We start from the raw sequence: 26,516 nt of genomic DNA on the forward strand, positions 1-26,516 counted from the left end.
TTTAAGTCATATTGGCTCCGTTCGCTTACGAGAAATTTTTACTAGAAGTCAGCAAAAAAAAAATGATAATAATAGTTAAAAATTTCCAGCAAAAACATTCAAGAAATAGCACACAATTATCAGGTGTGTTTAGTCATAAATAAATCACATATGCAATACATTGCACAATGTCATTAAGAAATGTAGAAGAAAATCTGAATATACAGTGGCGTGCAGAAATTAGTACATAATTTTTTTTTTCATTTCTAAACGAACAAAATAAGCAGTAATAAAGAAACTCTAAATAATTTTATTTTTCCTTTATTCCTTCTTCAATTCTAAATAAAACAACAAAAAACGCAAAACAAAAAGTAAAGAATTCAGAGAGATAAATAAACATACCGGTGGAACATTTTCTAGTACTTGGTCCATAACCCTTTATTTTTTAATACCATAAGTATGCCAAAACGTATACTTTCAACCAAATCCTTTATATATATATATATATATATATATATATATATATATTTACACGTTCCCACAGGCCTTCTAATTTTGATGGAACTGATTTGTACAATCCCAGCCGTCTTCCCACGATTGACCATAAATTCTCAATCGGGTTGAGGTTGGGGCTTTGCGCTGACCAATTCACTTGAATTTTTTGCTCACTAAGCCATTTTTTCATCCATCCTGTTGAAATACGACTTCATCTTCAGGAGAGACACTCTTGTCAACAAATTCGGGAAGATGAGTCTGCAAAATGGCGAGGTAGTCTTCCTTCTTCATTATACCATCAATTTTCTGCAATGGCCCAATATGCCACCAAGTGAAGCAGCCCCAAACCATGATGCTTCCACAGCCATGCTTCACAGTTTGTTTAACATGGTGGCGTTGAATGGTATCACCGGGACGACGCCAGCAATATTGTTTACCGTCCGATTGGAAACGGTTAAATTTTGATTCACGTTTCCAGTCATCTGTCGCCCAATTTTTATGCTCTCGTGCAAACTTCATTCGCGCCTTTTGCTTCTTTTCGGACAATGCAGGTTTATTTTTTTTTACAGCTGAAACATAACCAATGTTGTGGACTGCTTATTTTTGACAACAGTAGTATGCCAACAGTAGTATTTTTCGGCGTTACGGTCTTGTTCTGCCTCATTTCTGCCATCATAAGACGAGCGTCCGCATCGGTCAACAGTTTTCGGCGGCCTTTGGTTTGCTCTTTGGCAGTAATATTTCATCTTTTTTGATCGCGAATGACCACAGACTGACTTATATTTAGTTCCTTGGCTATTTTCCGCAATGAAGACCCATTATTAGTTAAGGAAACTATATTGTCCTCTACATCGCGCGATAACTTTTTCATTTAAATTTTTTACTTGATATTATTGCAGTACACTTCGAATAAAGCTTTAACTCTTACTAGCAAACACGTTTCTAAACACAAAATTATATTACTGATCATAAAGAAAGCCAAAAAAATAAAAAGAGTCAAAGAGTGCAAAATTGAGTACATGCGAGTTTTTTTTGTTATGTTTATTTATCTCTCTAAATTCTTTACATTTTGTTTTAATTTTTGTTGTTGTTTTATTTAGAATTGAAGAAGGAATAAAGAAAAAATAAAATTATTTTGAGTATATTTATTGCTGCGTTTTTATTCGTTTAGAATTGAAAACATTTAATTATGTACTCATTTCTGCACGCCACTGTATGTATTATTATAATTAATTTTGAAAGCTGTAAATGAGTTAATAGTAAATTGGTAATAGCATAGATTCTTGCTAATTTTACCAAAGAGATTTGGCTGAATAATTTTTACTGAAAAAATACGAAAACATACCTTTTTTAACTTTCGTCAATGTAATTGGCAACGTGTGTTTGCAAGCGGATGGTGTGGGGAAGGGGATATCCATATGATGAACGTTGACTTTTTACAGGATGACAACAATTTAATGAATTTTTCATTGTGTGGATATATTTTTAAGGCGCCAATTGGTTACTTCCATTATTTTACTTGCAGCATACTCTCTAGGTTTCTCTTTCTAAACACATTAGATAGGGTCACGAAAAAAAGTTGATGCGGTCACCCCCAGTTTTGTAGCATATTCGAAGACAATTTCAGAACACCAAAACTTGTTTTCCGTGCACCCTGCGACCCCCGAAAGCGAAAGAGATTGTTAGAATTATAAAACAGTAGGCTCTCAAATTGTTCAAGCAAAAACAAATGCACTTTGCATTGCCTCTTCCCTCATATATTTCTCACTTCGACGTTATTCATTTACTTCTCAGCATTTTTTCTGCAATACAAACAATGTAGAAGAAATTGTTCTATTAAAAAAATTTTTTTTTTTTGGCTACACAAAAAAAAATTCACAAAAATTTTTCCAATTAAGTCTTAATTGAGTCTTACAAAATATTCAAGTAAAAATTTAATTGATTGCACAAGCGACCCCCATATATGGGGGTCGCTTATATGGGGGCTATATACAATTATGAACTTGATATGGACCAATTTTTGTGTGATTGGAAATCGATTTATATGAAGGATATATATAACTATAGACCGATATGGACCAAGTTACGCATGTTTGTTAACGACCATATACTAGCACAATGTACCAAATTTAAACTGACTCGTATGAAATTTGCTCCTCCAAGAGGCTCCAAAACCAAATCTCGGGATCGGTTTCTATGGTGCTATATATGATTATGGACTGATATGGACCACTTTTGGCATGGTTGTTAATATCATATACGATCAACACGTACCAAATTTCAAGCAGATCGGATGAATTTTGCTTCTCCAAAAGGCACCGGAGGTCAAATCTGGGGATCGGTTTATATGGGAGCTATATATAATTATGGGCTGATAGGAACCAATTCCTGCATGGTTGTTGGATACCATATACTAACATCACGTACCAAATTTCAACCGAATGGGAAGAATTTTGCTCTTCCAAGGGGCTCTGGAGGTCAAATCTGGGGATCGGTTTATATGGGGCCTATATATAATTATGGACCGATACCGACCAATTTGTGCATGGGAGTTTGAGGACATATATTAACATCACGTACCAAATTTCAACTGAATCAGATGAATTTTGGTTTTCCAAGAGGCTCCGGAGGTCAAATCTGGTGATCGGTTTATATGGGGTTTATATATAAAGGGTGATTCTTTTGAGGTTAGGATTTTCATGCATTAGTATTTGACAGATCACGTGGGATTTCAGACATGGTGTCAAAGAGAAAGATGCTCAGTATGCTTTGACATTTCATCATGAATAGACTTACTAACGAGCCACAACGTCGAATTTTCAGTGAATGGGCCCTAGAAAAGTTGGCAGAAAATCCGCTTTTTTATCGACAAATTTTGTTCAGCGATGAGGCTCATTTCTGGTTGAATGGCTACGTAAATAAGCAAAATTGCCGCATTTGGAGTGAAGAGCAACCAGAAGCCGTTCAAGAACTGCCCATGCATCCCGAAAAATGCACTGTTTGGTGTGGTTTGTACGCTGGTGGAATCATTGGACCGTATTTTTTCAAAGATGCTGTTGGACGCAACGTTACGGTGAATGGCGATCGCTATCGTTCGATGCTAACAAACTTTTTGTTGCCAAAAATGGAAGAACTGAACTTGGTTGACATGTGGTTTCAACAAGATGGCGCTACATGCCACACAGCTCGCGATTCTATGGCCATTTTGAGGGAAAACTTCGGAGAACAATTCATCTCAAGAAATGGACCGGTAAGTTGGCCACCAAGATCATGCGATTTGACGCCTTTAGACTATTTTTTGTGGGGCTACGTCAAGTCTAAAGTCTACAGAAATAAGCCAGCAACTATTCCAGCTTTGGGAGACAACATTTCCGAAGAAATTCGGGCTATTCCGGCCGAAATGCTCGAAAAAGTTGCCCAAAATTGGACTTTCCGAATGGACCACCTAAGACGCAGCCGCGGTCAACATTTAAATGAAATTATCTTCAAAAAGTAAATGTCATGGACCAATCTAACGTTTCAAATAAAGAACCGATGAGATTTTGCAAATTTTATGCGTTTTTTTTTAAAAAAAAGTTATCAAGCTCTTAACAAATCACCCTTTAATTATAGACCGATGTGGACTAATTTTTGCATGGTTGTTAGATACTATATACTAAACCCATGTATCAAATTTCAGCCGGATCGGATAAAATTTGCTTCTCTTAGAGGCCTCGCAAGCCAAATCGGGGGATCGGTTTATATGGGGACTATATATAATTATGGACCGATGTGGACCAATTTTTAGAGACCATATACTAACACCATGTACCAAATTTCAGCCGGATCGGATGAAATTTGCTTCTCTTAGAGGCCTCGCAAGCTAAATTTGGGGGTCCGTTAATATGGGGGCTATACGTAAAAGTGGACCGATATGGCCCATTTGCAATACCATCCGACCTACATCAATAACAACTACTTGTGCCAAGTTTCAAGTCGATAGCTTGTTTCGTTCGGAAGTTAGCGTGATTTCAACAGACGGACGGACGGACGGACGGACATGCTCAGATCGACTCAAAATTTCACAACGACCCAGAATATATATACTTTATGGGGTCTTAGAGCAATATTTCGATGTGTTACAAACGGAATGACAAAGTTAATATACCCCCCATCCTATGGTGGAGGGTATAAAAATAATTGAATCAATTAATTTTTTAATTGGATCAATTAATTTTTAATTGGCTTTCAATTAATTTTTTAATTGATACAACAACCATGCAAAAATTGGTCTATATCGGTCCATAATTATATATAGCCCCCATATAAACCGATCCCCCGATTTGGCTTGCGGAGCCTCTAAGAGAAGCAAATTTCATCCGATCCGGCTGAAATTTGGTACATGGTGTTAGTATATGGTCTCTAATGACCATGCGAAAATTGGTCCATATCGGTTCATAATTATATATAGCCCCCAAATAAACCGATCCCCCGATTTGGCTTGCAGACCTTCTAAGAGAAGCAAATTTCATCCGATCCGGCTGAAATTTGGTACATGGTGTTAATATATGGTCTCTAACAACCATGCAAAAATTCTTCCCATTCGGTTGAAATTTGGTACGTAATGTTAGTATAGGGTACACCCAGAGAAATAATTGGTTGGAATTCAAGTACGACAACGAATAGATAGTGGAGACCTACAATTTATAGTTGTTTGGAATAAATGTTAGTTACTTCCCTTGTTTAATGGTTTCTATAACCAATATAATAGCTGTGTGACTAAAAGTTCGTACAACCGACTAAATATTGGTCGTTATTTATATATTGAAGTAAGCAACCATTTCAATTTATTCCATATTGTTGTGATAACTAATTTGTTTTGCCAATGTGTCACCAAACCCAACAGAAAGTCTGTCTGGCCAATAAGTTGGTTGTGTTAACAGATTTGATAGTTATAAAGGGAACTTGTTGCTATGGACTACATATATGACAACAAATAATCTTTTGTTTCATTAATTACATAAAATTTTAAAAATTAAGTTAATTTTTTTTTTCAAGGTAAGTAAGATAAACATCAAATTGCAACTCACTCTTCACCATTTATCTTAATTTCCATAACATATGTAGAGATATCTTAGCAAATGTGACCATTACCGAGATTGGGAAAGGTAAATATAAGGTTTGTCTGCCTCATCATCGGTCTCAAAATCTCAACTTTCCCCTGCTGCCGATATATAAGAAAAATTTCATGAGTCTGATTGAATCCCAAGTCACACTGAAAATTGATCACGTGATTGTGAGTGGTTGAACTAACAAAGTTAATGTATGGGCGTGAGAATTGGCGGAAGTTGGGAAAATCCATGTTATTCATTTGCTATGGGACGCTTCCAATTATGATAATATGGTACTACAACAACAACAGGAAATATTTTATTGTGCTTTTGAAGATTTTGCAAATCTCCACCTTAGCTATTTCATGGGGTTATCTTTTACCCTTCATAAAAGGCTTTTTACAAGATCCTTTTTGATCAATAACTACAATATACATTAATATATAATAAAATAAAAACTAAAATGAATTCAACGGATTTTTTCTTTAAATTCGCAAGCATTGGTTATCGGGCAAATAGTTAGTTGTTTTAACAAACGAATGCAATGTTATTGGTTGTGATTGCCAATTAGACTATTAATGTGCCCAAAATGTAGTTTTCTAAACTATTTTATATACTGTTGTGTCAGACAACAATTGGTTGCTTCAACAAATTTTGTCGGTTATATTCTGATAGTAGATGGGACCAAATAATTTGGTTGGCAAAAAAATTGGTTGGCACAACAAATTTGTTTTCTGTGTGTATCCAACAACCATGCAGGAATTGGTTCCTCTCAGCCCATAATAATATATAGCTCCCAAATAAACCGATCCCCAGATTTGACCTCCGGTGCCTTTTGGAGAGCAAAATTCATCCGATCTGGTTGAAATTTGGTACGTGGCGGTAGTATATGATATTTAACAACCATGTGAGTTGAAATTTGTGGATGACAGTCTTTCGTAGAAGTTTCTACGCAATCCATGGTGGAGGGTACATAAGATTCGGCCTGGCCGAACTTACGGCCTTATATACTTGTTGTGATTGATTTTTGTTTCAATTAAAAAATTTGTTGAATCGATAAAATTTTAATTGGGAAAATTTTCGTGAAATTTTTTTCTGTGTTTCATTGATGTTTAATCAATATAATTATTGCATTTAATTTATTATACAATATTTTTCTTCATTGCATAAACAAATCTTTACTTCCATAATTTACAGGGATTGTAGTGCTTTTTAAGAGAATTCGCATTTGATTCTCTTTACCACAATTAGTAATGCGTCAACATTTACTCTTTTTTTCAACCCCTACATTTAAAACTGTAAATTATTGCAAATATCAAATATTTTTTTCTCTATATTATGCTGGTCATAAAAATCAAATGAAATTCAATGTGTGTCATGGTTCATTTATGGAGCACAGTGAACGAAAGTAAGCGCAAAAACTAGAAACGCCATTTTACAAAATTGCCATGTGCAAAATGATATAATTTTCGCAATATATTCGATATGCTCCTAAAGTATAGCGCATAGTTTTAGTGCCAAAAAAACAACAACAACAACAAAATCCAATTCAACATTGTTATGCAAATGACCTGTTGTACACGATTGATTTTTTCCAATCGACATTTGTTGAGCCTAAGCCACCATCATCCCCAGTTGATTAAACAGAAATGGCAATCTAATCGAATGAAAGGTATTGTTTTTTTTTTTGCTACAGATTTGAATTGAGGTCTTTAGGAGTGCAGTGTGTGTGTGTGTGTTTGCTTTTCATTCCATTTGCTTTTGCGCACGCGTAGTACCCTTCTCAAAATTATGCAAATTTTCGAAAATTTCTATTTCTGCACTTTTGTTCTTTATTTTTTTCTATCTGTGCGTGTGTATGTTGGTGTCATTGAGGAAGATCAATGCAAAAGTTTACGAATGAACCAATAATTGAATTGATGAACTATAGAATCACCAGCTGCAAATAGTGCGGGTTGTTTTGGTGGAAATCGAACACTTGGTGTTGGTTTAAAATTTCGGAAAACTGTGTCATTGTGCTCTTCGATACGTTACAAATATTTGCATAACAAAAAAACTTATCATGGAAATTTTATACAAGATTGATTTTACATTTAGGCTTTTAATGTAGCAAATGTTTGGAGGAGTAGCTTACAAATGCACCTTTAATAGAGGGCAGAAGTAAATTGAAAATAGAATATATAAATAAAGTTTTTGTAACAACGAGAATGGGTAGGAATAAACAGCCTTATTATTCCTTACTTATTCCTTAATTCACAGTTATTGCAGAACAGGTGTATGGTGAGAATGCTTCCCTCAGAAAGCAAAATAACTTTGGTGTTTATTTATTTATTCATTTCGTTTATCAGGTACTTGTGCAGTGTTGCCAGTTTGGGGGAAGTGTTGCCCCCCCCCCAATTTAGGGGTTTTTACGAGTGGTGGAATTTTGCGGGGAGGGCATATATATGGGGTAAAAATATCTATGTACACCTTATAAATTTGAATAATTCTCAACCAAACCCATAACCAATGGGGCCAACTGTTTCAAGCTGAAAATCATCGACTTTTAAAATATTTTTCGTCAAAATCGTCAAGTCGTCACATAAAATTCGTCTAAAAATCACGTCACCCATGAAATAGTAGAAAACATAGTCGATTTGGGAGGAAAATAAACGTTTTATTCAAAAGTAAGGAATTCATTTTTTTAGTAACATAAAAAAAACATTTTTATGCAATTAAAAATATTATATAAAAATTAATTTTTTAATACATAGTTAAGTTTTTATTTAAAAATAAAAATACAGATCCTTAATATTTATGTATGTGTTGCCCGATAGAAATAACATTTCGACAAATTTTTCTATAGAAATAAAATGTTGACAAAATTTTCTATAGAAATAAAATTTTGACAAAATTTTCTATGGAAATAAAATTTGGAAAAAATTTTTATAGAAATAAAATTTTGACAAAATTTTCTATAGAAATAAAATTTTGACAAAATTTTTTCTAGAAATAAAATTTTCTATAGAAATAAAATTTTGACAAAATTTTATATAGAAATTAATTATATTTGGACAAAATTTAGTATAGAAATAAAAAATTTGACAAAATTTTCTATAGAAATAAAATTTTGACAAAATTTTCTATAGAAATACAATTTTAACTTTTTTCTGCAGAAATGAAATGTTGACATTTTTTCTGTAGAAATAAAATTTTGACAAAATTTTCTATAGAAATAGAATTTTGACAAAATTTTCTATAGAATTGAAATAAAATTTTGACAAAATTTTCTATAGAAATAAAATAAAATTTTGACAAAGTTTTCTATAGAAATAAAATTTTAACACAATTTTCTATAGAAATAAAATTTTTACAAAATTTTCTATAGAAATAAAATTTTCTATAGAAATAAAATTTTGATAAAATTTTCTGTAGAAATAAAATTTTGACAAAATTTTTTATAGAAATAAAATTTTGACAAAATTTTCTATAGAAATAAAATTTTGACAAAATGTTCTATAGAAATAAAATGTTGACACATTTTTCTATAGAAATAAATTTTGACAAAATTTTCTATAGAAATAAAATATTGACACATTTTTCTATAGAAATGAAATTTTGACATTTTTTCTATAGAAATAAAATTTTGACAAAATTTTCTATAGAAATAAACTTTTGACAACTTTTTTCTATAGAAATAAAATTTTGATAAAATCTTCTATAGAAATAAATTTTTGACCAAATTTCCCTAAATAAAAAAATTTTGGCCAAATTTCCTTAAAGAAATAAAATGTTGACAAAAATTTCCATAGAAATAAAATTTTGACAAAATTTTCTATAGAAATAAAATTTTGACAAAATGTTCTATAGAAATAAAATTTTGACAAAATTTTCTAGAGAAATAAAATTTTGGCAACTTTTTTCTATAGAAATAAAATTTTGATAAAATTTTCTATAGAAATAAATTTTTGACCAAATTTCCTTAAATAAAAAAATTTTGACCAAATTTCCTTAAAGAAATAAAATTTTGACAAAATTTTCTGTAGAAATGAAATTTTGACAAAATTTTCTATAGAAATAAAATTTTGACAAAATTTTCTATAGAAAAAAATTTTGACAAAATTTTCTATAGAAATAAAATTTGTACAAAATTTTCTATAGAAATAAAATTTTGACAAAATTTTCTATAGAAATAAAATTTTGACACATTTTTCTATAGAAATAAAAATTTGACAAAATTTTCTATAGAAATAAAATTTTGACAAAATTTTCTATAGAAATAAAATTTTGACAAAATTTTCTAGAGAAATAAAATTTTGACAAAATTTTCTATAGAAATAAAATTTTGACAAAATTTTCTATAGAAATAAAATTTTGACAAAATTTTCTATAGAAATAAAATTTTGACAAAATTTTCTATAGAAATAAAATGTTGACAACTTTTTTCTATAGAAATAAAATTTAGACTTTTTTTCTGTAGAAATGAAATTTTGACATTTTGTCTGTAGAAATAAAATTTTGACAAAATTTTCTATAGAAATAAATTTTTGACAACTTTTTTCTATAGAAATAAAATTTTGACAACTTTTTTCTATAGAAATAAAATTTTGATAAAATTTCCTATAGAAATAAATTTTTGACCAAATTTCCCTAAATAAAAAAATTTGGACCAAATTTCCTTAAAGAAATAAATTTTTGACAAAATTTTCTGTAGAAATAAAATTTTGACATAATTTTCTATAGAAATAAAATTTTGACAAAATGTACTAAAGAAATAAAATTTTGACACATTTTTCTATAGAAATAAAAATTTGACAAAATTTTCTATAGAAATAAAAATTTGACAAAATTTTCTATAGAAATAAAATTTTGACAAAATTTTCTATAGAAATAAAATTTTGACAAATTTTTCTATAGAAATAAAATTTTGACCAAATTTTCTATAGAAATAAAATTTTGACAAAATTTTCTATAGAAATAAAATTTTGACAACTTTTTTCTATAGAAATAAAATTTTGATAAAATTTTCTATAGAAATAAATTTTTGACCAAATTTCCCTAAATAAAAAAATTTGGACCAAATTTCCTTAAAGAAATAAAATTTTGACAAAATTTTCTGTAGAAATAAAATGTTGACAAAATTTTCTATAGAAATAAAATTGTGACAAAATTTTCTATAGAAATAAAATTTTAACAAAATTTTTTATACAAATAAAATTTTCTATAGAAATAAAATTTTGACAAAATTTTCTATAGAAATAAAATTTTGACAAATTTTTCTATAGAAATAAAATTTTGACAACATTTTCTATAGACATAAAATTTTGACAAAACTTTTTTAAACTTCGATATAAAACATTTCATACGAATAAAACAATATTTTTTTATATACTAACTAAAGAAATTTGATCAACAACTTCAATTTTTTTTTAATTTGGCAGATTTTTGGTAAAATTTTCTTAAAATTTTGGTGGATTATTTTTGGCACGAGTGGCAACTGTGATATTAATACTATAGATATAAAATGATATATAGCTCCTACATGTATGATATCTTTAACAAAAACTTGCAATTTCCCTTTCTCACAACTGTCAAATGCATTCTTTCTTTTGCTGGCTCTAAACGTGTAAACTAGCTGCTTCTAATCGAAATTTTTGAACGGAGCTAATATCGTAATTTTTGGGGCAAAAATGGGGAAATCGGCATTTGCTATTTTTTGAGTAAAAAATTGTCAAAATTTCGATAAATCGGCAAAATTGGCAGCCCGGATTTGGAGAAAAAGATGCAAGATCTCCCATCAATAGCGAGAGAGATATGAAAGAGAATCTACAGTCAACAATACAAGAGAGAGTAAGAGCATTACTCTTTAAGAGAGTCATTTGCGAGTTCATATCATTACTTACAGTGTTTCCACCCCTTATCTAAAGAATAACTCTTTACAAAGGTTGCAACAATAGATGGACAATGCATTTTACACAAACAAAATCTAGGGGGAAACACATCATGCTGGTCACAAATAAAATGGCATAAAATTCGAACATTTTTTGTAACGAATTAAATGGGAAAAGTGCATTGTATATTCGTACATTGAACTCTTTATAATTTCAAAATATGTTCAATACAATACTGTACTACATTTTTAAGAAAAAAACAAATCATGGTTTTTTGAAATATCTAAATTTGTTTTGTTTATTGTTCGTTTGTTCTTAAATCCTCTGTTGGTGAAGCTATTCTTGTAGTTTAGTCGACGCAATGGTTTTAAGCTGAAATCAAAATAACAAAAAATTATTTAAGGTTTTTTAAATCATTTTCAAATAAATGACCTGCTATACAATAATATATTTCAACTTCAATCTGTTTTCGTTTCCTGTGTAAGAAGATACTCTTACAAAACATCTCTCTATTTGCATTAACCATCACTCAATATTAGTGTGTGTGTGTGTGTTTGTATGTAATTTTACTCTGCATGCATTTGAGCACGCGTACCCATGTCAAATTTATGCAAATTTTTTTTAAATTCCTATTTCTGCACTATGGTTTGTTATTTATTGTCATTGGAAGAGATCAATGAAAAAACAAAATGTCCTAGGATTTGTAAATGAATGAATTGATGAGGTGGCGTAGAACCATCAGCTGCATAAATGGTGTGTGCGGGTTATTTTTTGGCACCAAACACTACAAAAACGGCAAAAAGGCGTTGGAGTAATTGAAAACCTTGTTCATTTAGATTTTTTTTGAAATTGTCATTTGTTCAATACGTTACAAATATTTGCATAACAAAACATTATTTGTGAAATACTAACAAATTGAAAATGTCATTGTTAACAACTCTTTGTAGGTGTTTTACATGGAAATTCACCTTAGCTAGGGGTAATTTCAAACAAGATAATATATATTTTTTTATTTTTTTCTAGTAACTAGAAGAATGTTTATTAGAAAGAATATATAATTTCGAAGAAATGTATTTTAAAATCATCATAAAGTTGATGATATTCGAATGAAAAAGGATGTCCTCACGAAGTATGCCATTGGTGGTTAATCTCTGAAGCTATGGAATGGTCATCATAAAACCAACAGACACGTGACTGACCATCCTTAATATGATTCTATGATAAGAAGACAGCTCAAGACTACATATGTATGCATCTCTATATCATTACTGAGGGATGTGTCTAAAGAAAGGATTTCCACTCCGGACAAATGGAAAGTGAAATTACAACTGACCTTTCTTAATGTGATAATAAACAGAAAAAAAGGATGAATAATAAAAAGTGTGTCATCAGTGGTCAACTTGTTTGCCAAAGGACCATGGGCATCTTGTTTTTATAATAAGAAATACCATAGGGGGAAGGTTTTTCTTGTGTAGATAGCACGTGCCCAAAATTATTATTTGTTGGTCCGCAACCACAGTATTGAAAATTTTGCATTAAATTAAATTTAAATTAATTTAAAAAAATTGAGTTTTACTAAATTAAATAAAACAGTATTACATAAAAAACAATAAATATAATTACACTGAAAAAAATATTGTCGTGAGGTCATAGATTTCATGTCTTTAAAATACGAATACAAATTTTGCTTAGCATAGAAGACGCATTTCTCTAAAATAAAGTTATTTTCCTTGTCCAAAAGTCGATAAACTTTTCAATGAAGTCGTATTGTCCTTATAATTAAGTGATTTGACTTAAAAATGGGTATCTTAACATGAAAGAAAAAATTTATAGGCTAAGGTCAACTTGACTTTAATAATTCAGAAAAATTCTTTAAATTTAATGAAATTGTCTTTAAATTTGTTGTCTTGTTGCATAGGACATGTTTTTCAAAACTTTATTTTAAAGAAGTTTTTCACTTCAAACATAGCATAATTTCTACTGGAAGTCGAGTCCTAATTTGGAACATAAAGTTGCCGTTAACTCGTTTTTAAAGGACTTTGATAGCATATGAAGAAAAAAAGCTGAGAAAGCGAAAAATTAAAATTTGCTTCCTAGAAGCAAGTACACAAAACCTAAATTTAAAAGAGAATTGTGTCTTAAAAGTATCCTTACTTGTATTCTCCGCTACTTTGGCTCGGAATCAATACCAAATTTTTTAAAGTAAAGACAAAATCTTTGGAACCGAGTATGCTTTTTTTTTTCAGTGTATATTACAAACTTTAAATGAAATGAAATTTAATTGATTTAAATGAAAATAAATTAAATGTATATATACAATATAATATCTAAAAAAAAAAAAAACAAAAAAATATTTTTTGTGGTCAATCACGAAATTAATTGGTCCAGTTAATTTTTAATTGAAATGTCTTCAATCACAAAAATGATAGTATCAGTTAAAAAAAAATTATTTAATCCAAATAAAAAATTAATTGATCCAACTAAAAAATTAATTGATCCAATTAAAAAATTATTTAATACTATTCATTTTTGTGATTGAAAAATTATGTAATACTATTCATTTTTGTGATTGATTTTTGTTCAAATTAAAAAATTTGTTGAATCAATTGAACTTTTAATTGAATATTTTTTAAAACTCAATTAAGACTTTAATTGGGAAAATTTTCGTGAATTTTTTTTTTCTGTATATATACGTTTGAAATAATTTAATTAATTAATAATTAAAAATAAATAAATTAAATAAAACTAGTTTTACTAAGTTAAATAAAATCTTATTAAATAAAAATAAATAGATTTATATAGAATATATTAAACCAAATTAAATTACATTGATTTAACCCTCTAATGTCCCAATTTTTTGCCAGCTGATTAAATATTCAATGTTAACGACACAAAAGCAAAAAAACGAAACAAGAAAAATTTATGCGGTAAAATTCAGATATGCTGCAAAGCCTCTTGAACAGATTTTACTAAGTTTTCTTTTTATTTTACCCATTTTTGTTGTCTTAAGGTGTGTTTTACTAAAAGCTTTCTGATTTTACGAAGCCCGCCTAAAGGCGGGATTGGGCATTAGAGAGTTAAATTAAAATAAATAAAATGTAATTATACAATATAACTATAATAATAAAAAACAATTCAAATTAAAGTAAATAAAATATATACCAACAAATTAATGAATTGTTTTTTAAGATTTAATTTACTTTTTTCAGTATCTTCTTTACATATCCGCATTCAGATTCGCTTGCAACTTTGTCGTGTCAAAAATGATTTTTGCCGGTCACCCTTGTGATCAGTAACCACAGTATTGAACATTTTATATTAAATTGAATTAAATTAATAAAAACCAAAAAATTTAGTTTTACAAAATTAAATAAAACAATATTAAATAAAATTAAATATAACTATATTACATACTTTAAATCAAATTAAATTAAAATTAAAATATAAATATTAAATAAAATTAAACATAACCTTATTATATCCTTTAAATTAAATTAAATTAAATTAAAATAAAAATATTAATTTAAAATAAACTAAAATATTAAATCAAATTAAAATGAAAATATAAAAAATATTGATTTAAAATAAAATAATAATAAATAATTTTGAATGAATTTAATTAAATAATAATTAAAGTAGATAAATTATATAAATTATTCCAACAAATTAATTTATTTATTTAAATTATATTCGTAGCTTCTCTAAATCACTGGCTAGCATAACTGCATGCAGACTCTCGTGTAATTTTTCCTACCTTCTGCAAACCATAGGGGGTATAAAGTTAAATACCTTTCATAGTTTAATAAACTTTAGCTATCTCATTATAATTTTTGTTCAAAAACTTTACTAAAAATCCATTAAAAACCCACAACGTTTAAGTGATCAATCATAGAAAAAAACAACCCTTTATTTTTTTTTGTAACGCAATGAAAATCATATAAAATTGTAGGGAAAATATGTGGTCACATTTTTGGTGGAAAAATAGTAACTAATCCCCTTAAAATAATATTTTCTAAAAAAAAAACACTTTCAATATATGTGATTTCATTCAGTTATTCATCGTTATTTTCTACCTTTTACAGCTACTACTACAAATGGCAAACGCACAGTGGTTCAAAATACAAAGGAAACACAGAATTTTTGTTATACATAAAAAAGTACACCTAAACCAAAAAAAAGTTTACTTGGATCCAAATATTTTGACCTTCCCTTAAGGATTTTGGTATTGATTCCATATATACCACCTTTCTGCCTTTAAATCTAGGATCAATAAAAATAAAATTAGGTTAGAGATCTCATTTATCGAATTTTCATTCGTTTTTCACAAAAAATATTTTTTGTCTTCAATCACGAAATTAATTGAACCAATTAATTTTGAATTTAAATGTCTTCAATCGCAGAAATGAAAGTATCAATTAAAAGAAATAATTGAAAATCAATTAAAAAATTAATTGATACTATATACTTTTGTGCTTGATTTTTGTTTCAATTAACAAAAAAAAATTAAATCAATTAAATTTTTAATTTAATATTTATTTAAACTCAATTAAGAAATTATTTGGAAATTTTTTTCGTGAAATTTTCTTTCTGTATATTTAAATATGACATCAACCTGCTTGGTGCAGAATGTTAATGAGCATTCCCAATGAAAATAAAATAATAAATTTATTTATTTTCTCTGCGTGAAAATTTTGATATTTGGTTCACTGTGCATTGCCTAAATGTTGACGTCAATCCTCAAAACATTATCGATGCTGAAATGGGTGGTAGTCCAAAAGGATGTACCAAAATGTGAACATTAACGCAACATAAACATAAAAATGTAGCTGGCCATTCGAAAAGCAAAAACAACAAACCAAAGTTCAAAATAATTTGAAGCTACATAGAAAATTACATGGGATGCACACTTTGCCTTGGTGGCTGAAAGGCCAAAGGATGAACAAATGCGTACAACTACATTGACAAAAAACAACAACAATAACAAAATATACGGAAGGACCATGGTCGACAAATAATAGTTAACCCTTTCACATATGCTGGTCTCTAGCCATCTCTGTCCTTCCTGAGATTTCAAATGTCATTGTCGAAAAAAAAACTTTTCTCTAGGATGACCTTAAATTACGAAAATCACCACGATTTGGACATAGTGTACGCGCATTCAACCCTTTTTCCCCCCCAAAAAAAAGAAGGTGAAATAAACCGGTTCACACTTTTTTGTTGTGATGCCATAAAGTGGACGTAGGACAGAGGAAAGGGATATTCTTTGTATTGGTAATATGACAAACAGACAGAAGGACGGTCGAAATGGTCGAACGGTTCGCCACTATGGACCATACATTTGTCACATCCTTTTACCATTTACAAATGAATCATCCATATTCCCTGTGGCATAGTAGCAATGTAGACATGTGTGAGTGGTCGGTCTGTTTGGCTGTGTGACGTTTCACGATCATTAGCATACATCAGAGCGTTTGCGCAGCGTGTTTTGCTGCATCTATATATGGCTCGCTAAGTAAAGCATGTGCGCGCGCATGTGATGCAGAACCATTGACCAAATACCCTAAATCAGCATTTTTAATCTGGTCCACTGTATTGTAGAAAAGCTGCTGTTATTTGAACTATGTCGAGTTATCGTTTGTTTAAAAACTGGTTTTAAATTTCCACCTTTTATAAAAATCAGAGGCTAGAGTAAAATGCATTTTATGGCTATTCATTCATCAAATCCTTTGGATGCTGAGAGTTAGATGATGATGATTCATTTACTAGGTTTGGCTGTTTTTTTTTTTTAATTACAAAATTTTACGTGCCAAAACTGGTTTTCTTGACTATGAAAACAATAAAGCCCAAAATCCTTTTGTCCTCCTTTCATAAATCTGGCCGTGGTCCATCTGAGACAATGAGATTTCAACCCTTTTTTTTTGCATTCAGCCTCTCGACCGACCAAAATCCTTTAAAAATTCGTTTCGTAAATGTCACAAAAGTGTTTGCGTTTGCGCTACCTCCTTCGGGTATACTCTTAAAATTCAGGTTTTCTCCAAAAAAAAAGGATGAAACATCCTTATCTATTTTCAAGAGAAACTGTCTTTTAAGGGAAAATTACCCTTTTTGGGATAGTTTTTTCTGACATAGTTAGGCTTCTTAGTTCTTATAAATTAAAGAAAAAGGAAAGAAGTTTTGTTTTTGGGGGGAAAAAATTCTAAGTAGTTTTTGATGTTTACTTGGGTGAATGGAGGATGACAACCTAACATATTTGGCAGAGAGTATTAAGAAAACAAGAGAACGAAACTATCAAGCGGAACTGTGACAGTAGGTGGCAGTCATGAGAAAATTTATCTAATGTCATGCAGTTTTTGTCGGCGCTTCTCTCAAATATCATACAGTTTGCGTCGGCGTCACCCAGTTCAATTCTATGCCGGCCTTATGAAACGTAAGAAAAATAGGATTTAGAGCCTACTTTGTAGTAACAAATGTTCTTTCATATAAATCTTTTCATTCTATTAAATTTTTTAGCAGACAATTTGAAATTATAGCAGCCGATGCCTTAATAAAGAATTTATCACAGCACTTCGACTGCAACGTCGGTTATACCAAAGCTGCAGGCATTGTGCGACATCTATACGGTTGACATTTGTTGTTTTTGTAGAAGAGAAATTTTCGTCCTCTTGTTTTCTTAATACTCTCTGTATTTGGGCAATACAATGTTACCACATTTTCGTTAAATCTTTACTTTAGCTCTTTTTACAAATATTTCATTTTTAATTTTATTTATAAAGTTTCATTTAATCTAAAGTAAATTAATTTATTTAAATGTAATGTAAGCTAACAAAAATTAATTTAAATAAATAATAATTTATTTATTTAATATAACGTAGAAGAAATAAATATTGATTACACACAAAACTTTTTTTCTGATTCAAACATGAAATTATTCGATCCAATTTAATTTTTTAATTGAAATGTCTTCAATCACAGAAGTGATAGCATCAATTAAAAATCACAATGGACTGAATAGTCTAAGTGAGCCTGAATCTTAATCGGGCTACCACTTTAACCTTATCAATTAAAAACTTAATTAATCCAATTAAAGAATTAATTGATAATATTAATTTTTTGATTTTTGTTTCAATTAAAAAAATTGTTCTATCAATTAAATTTTTAATTGTAAATTTTTTAAAACTCACACACAAAAAATTCTTTTTCCGATTCAATCACGAAATTAATTGATCCAATTAACTTTTTAATTGAAATGTCCTCAATCACAGAAATGTTAGCATCAATTAAAAAAATAATTGAAAGTCAATTAAAAACTTAATCCAATCCAATTAAAAAATTAATTGATAATATAAATTTTTAATTTAATATTTTTTAAAACTCAATTAAAATTTTAATTGGGAAAATGTTCGAGAATTTTTTTCTGTGCAATTAATTTGTTGTATCAATTAAATTTTTAATTTAATATTTTTTAAAACTCAATTAAAATTTTAATTGAAAAAATTTTCGAGAATTTTTTTCTGTGCAATTAAGACTTTAATTGGAAAAATTTTCGTGAAATTTTTTTCTGTGTAGATTAATCCTTTTTAATTTTAATTGATTACATAGAATAATTAAATTAATTTAGTTTTAATCAAGTTTCATTTAATATAAATTAAATTAATTTATTTAAATGTAATTTAAGCAAAAAAATTTAATTTTAATTGAAAACATTTTCGAGAATTTTTTTCTATGCAATTAAGACTTTAATTGGAAAAAAATTCATGAAATTTGTTTCTGTGTAGATTAATCCTTTTTAATTTTAATTGATTACATTCAATAATTAATTTAATTTAGTTTTTATTAAGTTTCATTTAATATAAATTAAATTAATTTATTTAAATGTAATTTAAGCAAAAAAAATTAAATTTAAATAAATAATAAAATATATTATAAATTAATGTAGATTAATATAATTAATGTATTTAATTTAATGTAACATAGAACATATAAATGTTGATTATATTAATCTTTTTTAATTTTAATTTAATAATTTAATTCACTGTAATCAAAAAAAAATTATTTTGATTTAATTTAGAAGATATAAATTTATTAACTAAATTAAATTAAAAAAAATATTATTAAAATTATTAAAATAAACTAAATTTTTTGTGTAAGATATAGTGGCAGCCCGTTATTGCAGGCTCACTTAGACTTCTCAGCCATTGTGGTGAATTCAGTTTTAGTTTTAAAACATTTCGGCTTATCGCCAAATTAGTTTTATAAGATTTAATTTAATTATTTAATTCACTGTAATCAATAAAAATTATTTAATTTTAAAATATAATTTTATTTGGTTTTAATTTAATAAAATTTTCAGAGCTTTGCTGTATACTCACCACTGCAACTGTCGGTAGGCGATCACATATTTTTATGGGAAGCCCGTGGTGTGTCGCCTAATTAGTGTACAACACAATCATAGTGACTGTCGGTAAAAGAAGCCAACTTGGATTTTTCTTGTTTGTTAACAAAAAATATAATTTAAAAAGACCTTTAGAAGCAAAGAATGAAGCTGCCGAGTCGAGCTGCCGATTTTATTCGACTCATCTCGACTCAAATTTAGGTGCCAATTAATCAAAAATATTGATTTATATCAGAAAAATTGTTGTAGTTTTTGGCAAAACTTTGAATTTTCCACCCACAATCAATCAGTATCAAATTACTATAATAATTTTGCAAAAAATTTAGCCCAGAAAATTTTAATGAATTGTAAATTTGATTTTATGATTGGTTGTACAACTAATCTCATTACGATTCCGATAACTTCAAATTGATTTTATAATGGATAATTGTCCGTCATATTTATATCGGCTTAGCCGTTAAGCCGTCGTCGCCGGAGGCTAACATTAAGTGTCAGCCCCCGCCTGATCTATGGGAGAATTTAAATTCGATCCATGCAACTGAACAGCGGATATATATGACCTATTTAAGCCAGAAGCAGAGAAAAAGAGTTGTTCACGTTCGTCGTCGATGACTGTAGTTACCCAAATAAAATACATACATACATACAAACCAAATACCCAAATATTTAGATCTTCTCTCAAAGATTTTGCTATTTATTACTTGCCAAAGACGCAGCTTAAATTTTTTTTCAGTATTAAGTATTTTATACAATCTTTACTGATTGGGCTAAATGAGGTACCTGTCTGTTCAGATGCCAAATTTTGAAGTATATTATCTATAATCCTGCCACCCTTTATAACCACATGATTTTTCCTTTGTCAATATTTCTAGAAAAAATCCTAAAACCTCATCAAAACAGCGCTCAAAATTATCCTAAAATCTTTTAACCAACATCCCTTTTTTTAAATACCCATAAACGTAACCAGTCGGTGTCATAGAATCGGACACTTGAAAGACAGACAGACAGACTCGAAATGGCATTGAACGCACTGACTACAAAAACAGGATCTCCATTCATTTATGGTTCTTCACTCATTCAACATTGAAGGCAAACCATTGGTCACTTTATTGTTTGTTTATATGATCCTTTTTGTTGTCGTTGCTGTTGTTGTTACGAAGGATTGTCTTACGGTCATTAATCCAAACAAAGTGAATACCCAAAACAACTAAAGTCAACCTCAATGGTCAGTTGGTCACGTGCCATTTGAAAAAAAGGGGATAAAATCATCTCAAAAAACGAGTTGTAACAAGTTTATTATCCTTTAAAGTAGGGTTAATTTATAGAAAATTTGTTGATGATTTTATTTGTCCGGTAATGAAATATTTTTTCAGAAAATTATGTAAATTTTATGTTTGGTCATTTTGTGGACGAAAATGTATTCATCCAAGGGACATTTATATTTTTTTATGAAAGTGAAAAGGTGATAATAATAATTTGTTTTTGTTGAATAGTTGATTTGAATGTAAATATTTTGACTTGTTGTTTTTTGGGGGGTAAAGTAACGAGTTTGATGGATAATCAACAGATTGACGTTGAAATGAGGATAAAAATGCGATAAATTGTGAAAAAAGTTAACAAAAAAACGGTTAAATAGGCTTAAGAATGGAAGGAGCCATCCTTAATTAATGATATTGGAAATATTTAAGAGAAGTTATATAAAATAAGACTTTGTGAGTTTTAAGAAGTTTTGTTGAATAGTGTGTACTTGAAGAATGAGAGACAGAAAAAATGTCAACAGTATTTTTTCGATTAAAATTTTAATTGAATGTGAAAAAAAATCAATTTAAAAAAATTAATTGATTCCAATATTAATTGTTTATTTTGAATCGGTAATATCAATTATAAAGTAATTCGATACATTAATTTCGTGATATACTGAAAAAAATATTGTAGTAAGGCCAAAGATTTCATGTCTTGCATAGAAGAAGAATTTCTCTAACATAAAGTTTATTTCCTTATCCAAAAGTCGACAAACTTTTCAATGGAGTTATTTTGTCCTTACAATTAAGTGATTCGACTTAAAACTGGGTATCTCTATATGAAAGAAAATTTTGTTTGATTAAGGATAACTTTGGCTTTATTTACTCTGAAAAATTCTTGAAAATTTGAGGACAACCCCTTTGAAAGCGGGCATGCTTTTTTTCAGTGTAGAAACCAAAAAATTTATGTTTTTAATGTACGAGTATTATTGCCAAACCAATATCGCAAAATCAGGTGTAACATAACTATTCTATAGTGAATTTTTAGATGACCCATCAAAAATTAGAAAAGACCGTTTAAAAATACAAGGGCTAAAAGGTGATGTGCTAATAAAAACAAGTATATACGGCCGTAAGTTCGGCCAGGCCGAAGCTTATGTACCCTCCATCATGGATTGCGTAGAAACTTCATCTAAACACTGCCATCCACAATCGAATTACTTAAGTTGCGGTAACGCTTGCCGATGGCAAGGTATCTTAAAAACTCCTAAAATTTTGACAAAATTTTCTACAGAAATAAAATTTTAACAAAATTTTTTATAGAAATAAAAACTTTGACAAAATTTTCTATAGAATGTAAATTTTGACAAAAATTTCTACAGAAATAAAATTTTAACCAAATTTTCTATAGAAATAAACTTTTGACAAAATTTTCTATAGAAATAAAATCTTGGTAGATTATTTTTGGCTCGAGTGGCAACCATGATTATGAACCGAATAAAATTTGAACCAAATTTTCTATAGAAATAAAATTTTGACAAAATTTGCTATAGAAATAAAATTTTGGTAGATTATTTTTGGCTCCAGTGGCAACCATGATTATGAACCGATATGGACTAATTTTTGTGTGATTGGACCAATTTTGGTATGGTTGTTAGCGACCATATACTAAGACCACGTGCCTAATTTGAACCGGATCGAATGAATTTTGCTCCTCCAAGAGGCTCCGGACGTCAAATCTGGAGAATGTTTTATATGGGGGCTATATATAATTATGGACCGATATGGACCAATTCTGGCACGGTTGTTAAAGATCATATACTAACACCATGTTCCAAATTACAACCGGATTGGATGAAATTTGCTTTTCTTGGAGACTTCGCAAGCCAAATATGGGGATCGGTTTATATGGGGGCTATATATAATTTTGGACCGATGTGGACCAATTTTTGCATAGTTGTTAGAGACCATATACCAACACCATGTACCAAATTTCAGCCGGATCGGATGAAATTTGCTTCTCTTTGAAGCTCCGCAAGCCAAATCTGGGGATCGGTTTATATGGGGGCTATATATAATTATGGACCGATGTGGACCAATTTTCGCATGATTGTTAGTGACCATATACCAACACCATGTACCAAATTTCAGCCGGATCGGATGAAATATGCTTCTGTTAGAGGCTCCACAAGTCAAATATGGGGATCGGTTTATATGGGGGCTATATATAATTAAGGACCGATAAGGACCAATTTTTGCATGGTTGTTAGAGACCATATACCAACATCATGTACCAAATTTCAGCCGGATCGGATGAAATTTTCTTCTCTTTGAGGCTCCGCAAGCCAAATCTGGGGATCGGTTTATATGGGGGCTATATATAATTATGGACCGATGTGAACCAATTTTTGCATGATAGTTAGAGACCATATACCAACACCATGTACCAAATTTCAGCCGGATCGGATTAAATTTGCTTCTCTTTTAGGCTCCGCAAGCCAAATCTGAAGATCGGTTTATATGGGGGCTATATATAATTATGGACCGATGTGGACCAATTTTTGCATGGTTGTTAGAGACTATATACCAACACCATATACCAAATTTCAGCCGGATCGGATGAAATATGCTTCTGTTAGAGGCTCCACAAGCCAAATCTGAAGATCGGTTTATATGGGGGCTATATATAATTATGGACCGATGTGGACCAATTTTTGCATGGTTGTTAGAGACCATATACCAACACCATATACCAAATTTCAGCCGGATCGGATGAAATATGCTTCTGTTAGAGGCTCCACAAGCCAAATCTGTGGGTCCCTTTATATGGGAGCTATACGTAAAAGTGGACCGATATGGCCCATTTTCAATACCATCCGACCTACATCGATAACAACTACTTGTGCCAAGTTTCAAGTCGATAGCTTGTTTCGTTCGGAAGTTAGCGTGATTTCAACAGACGGACGGACGGACGGTAATGCTTAGATCGACTCAGAATTTGACCACGACCCAGAATATATATACTTTATGGGGTCTTAGAGCAATATTTCGATGTGTTACAAACGGAATGACAAAGTTAATATACCCCCATCCTATGATGGAGGGTATAAAAATAATAATCCTAAAGCGGGAAACACCTCTGAATCTATCTCAATTAATTTAAAGTTTATTTCATTAAATCAAAAATTGTTTTTTATGCTCTAAGGAAAATTGTCCTTAGTTCGAAGACATACGACTTTAAAGGACGGACGCAAATTTCAAAAAATTTACATGGCAGAGGTTCTAACTATAATCTGGTGACCAACACTTCGAAAATTTTAAGCGAATAGCAATTTATTGAGACAAGTACAGATTTTCTCAATGACATATTACATCTATTGCCTTCAGGCAAAAGAGAAAAAAGGGTAAGCTAGGTATGTCTCAGGTCGGAATTTTCGCAAAATAGCAGCGTATAACGTTTTATTGAGACAAGTACAGGTTCTCTTAATGTCATATTACATCTATTTCCTTTAGATATGTGAGCCAAACATTCAGCTGCAACAATGGAAATAAGGCTATCCTAGCTATCGTTCTGGTCGAAAAACAAACATTCATCTGCAACAATGTAAATATGGCTATCCTAGCTATCGCTCTGGTCGAAAAAAAGAGGACGACCTCTCTAGTGTTAACATAATAATGCCTGATCTCCCACAATAGTAGTCGCGATCGACTAATTTTTGTAAGTCGTTGTTTACATGTTTTGTACAAATAATCATGGAATCATGGAAGGCCAGAATCTAAGTCACAGCCAGAGCAAAATATTATTTTTGGATGTTGACCATGTAACATGTTTGTCGAACCCATGTTATTTTCTCGAAAATTATGTATCTGATTTCGGCAAGCATGTTATGTTTGGCGAGAAAACAAAATTTTTGCGACAATCATGTTACATGGTCACCATCCAAAAATAACATTTTGCTCTTGAAACATGTTTGAGGTGATCATATTCCTTCACTGCGTGTATATAATATTCTCTTAAACAAACTTCCTTACAGCGAAAAGCAAATGGGAAACGATTTTTGTTTGTGTAAAATTTCGTTTGGGAGAAAAGAGTTATTTTTTTGCATGTAGAAGCAGTGTTGCCCGAAGTAGGGGAAATTCCCTACATGTAGGTTACTTTCTAATATTTAGCGTCTTGTACACTCAAAAAAAAGTTTACTTGGATCCAAAGATTTTGACCTTCCTTTAAGGATTTTGGTATTGACTCCGAGCCAAAGATGCGGTCTCTTTAAAATAAGAAATTTTTTGCGACCAATCTGGATTTAAATATAGGATCTATCTCATTTATCGAATCTTCATTCTATTTTTCCGGTATATTAATAAAGCTATTCACGTATAAACAAATGCCAGTTTAAAAATCCAAATTATGACGGATACTTCGAAGTAAAAAATATTTTCTTATTTCCAAAAAACTTTAAACCAAAGATGCTAAATCCTCAGAATAAGTCTTAGCCTAAATTTTGAAGCGTTTTTATCTTAAATCTAAAGATTTAATATTTCAGTAATTTAAGGAAGATTTCTTTAAATCAAAAATGTGTTTGCTTACTTTAAGGAAAATTTGCCTTAGTTTAAAGACAAATTTTCAAAATGTGTGTGCTAAATTTGATGAACAAATTTTTGAAGCAAAGATTATAAACTTTCTTTTAATTAAAATTTCATTATTTTAAAGAAATTTGTCCTTAATAGTGTGTAAAATGTTCATCTTAATATTGCGGTGACGTAATCTTTAATATCACGTAAATATTTTTTTTCAGTGTAGGGACGTATGAACACAATGTAGGGACTTTTTCACTTAACACAATTTTTAAAAATTTTTACAGTTTGGTTGCTCTAGAGCAGGAATAGAAAATTTTGCCAAAATGTTATTTCTATAGAAAATTTTGCCAATTTTTTTTCTATAGAAAATTTTGTCAAAATTTCATTTCTAAAGAATATTTTGTCAAAATTTTATTTTTATAGAAATTTTTTTTCAAAATTTTATTTTTATAGAAAATTTTTCAAAATTTTATTTTTATAGAAAATTTTTTCAAAATGTTATTTCTATACAAAATTTAGTCAACATTTTATTTCTACAGAAAGTTTTGTTAAAATTTTAGTTCTATAGAAAATTTTATCAAAATTTTATTTTTATAGAAAATTTTTTCAAAATTTTATTTTTATAGAAAATTTTTTCAAAATTTTATTTTTATAGAAAATTTTGTCAAAATTTTATTTTTATAGAAAATTTTATTTCTACAGAAAATTTTGTCAAAATTTTAGTTCTATAGAAAATTTTGTCAAAATTTTATTTTTATAGAAAATTTTGTGAAAATTTTATTTTTATAGAAAATTTTGTCAAAATTTTATTTCTATAGAAAATTTAGTCAACATTTTATTTCTGTAGAAAATTTTGACAACATTTTATTTCTGT

The sequence above is a fragment of the Haematobia irritans genome, chromosome 1, assembly GCF_050003625.1.
Source record: "Haematobia irritans isolate KBUSLIRL chromosome 1, ASM5000362v1, whole genome shotgun sequence".
In the NCBI taxonomy this organism is placed as follows: Eukaryota; Metazoa; Arthropoda; class Insecta; order Diptera; family Muscidae; genus Haematobia; species Haematobia irritans.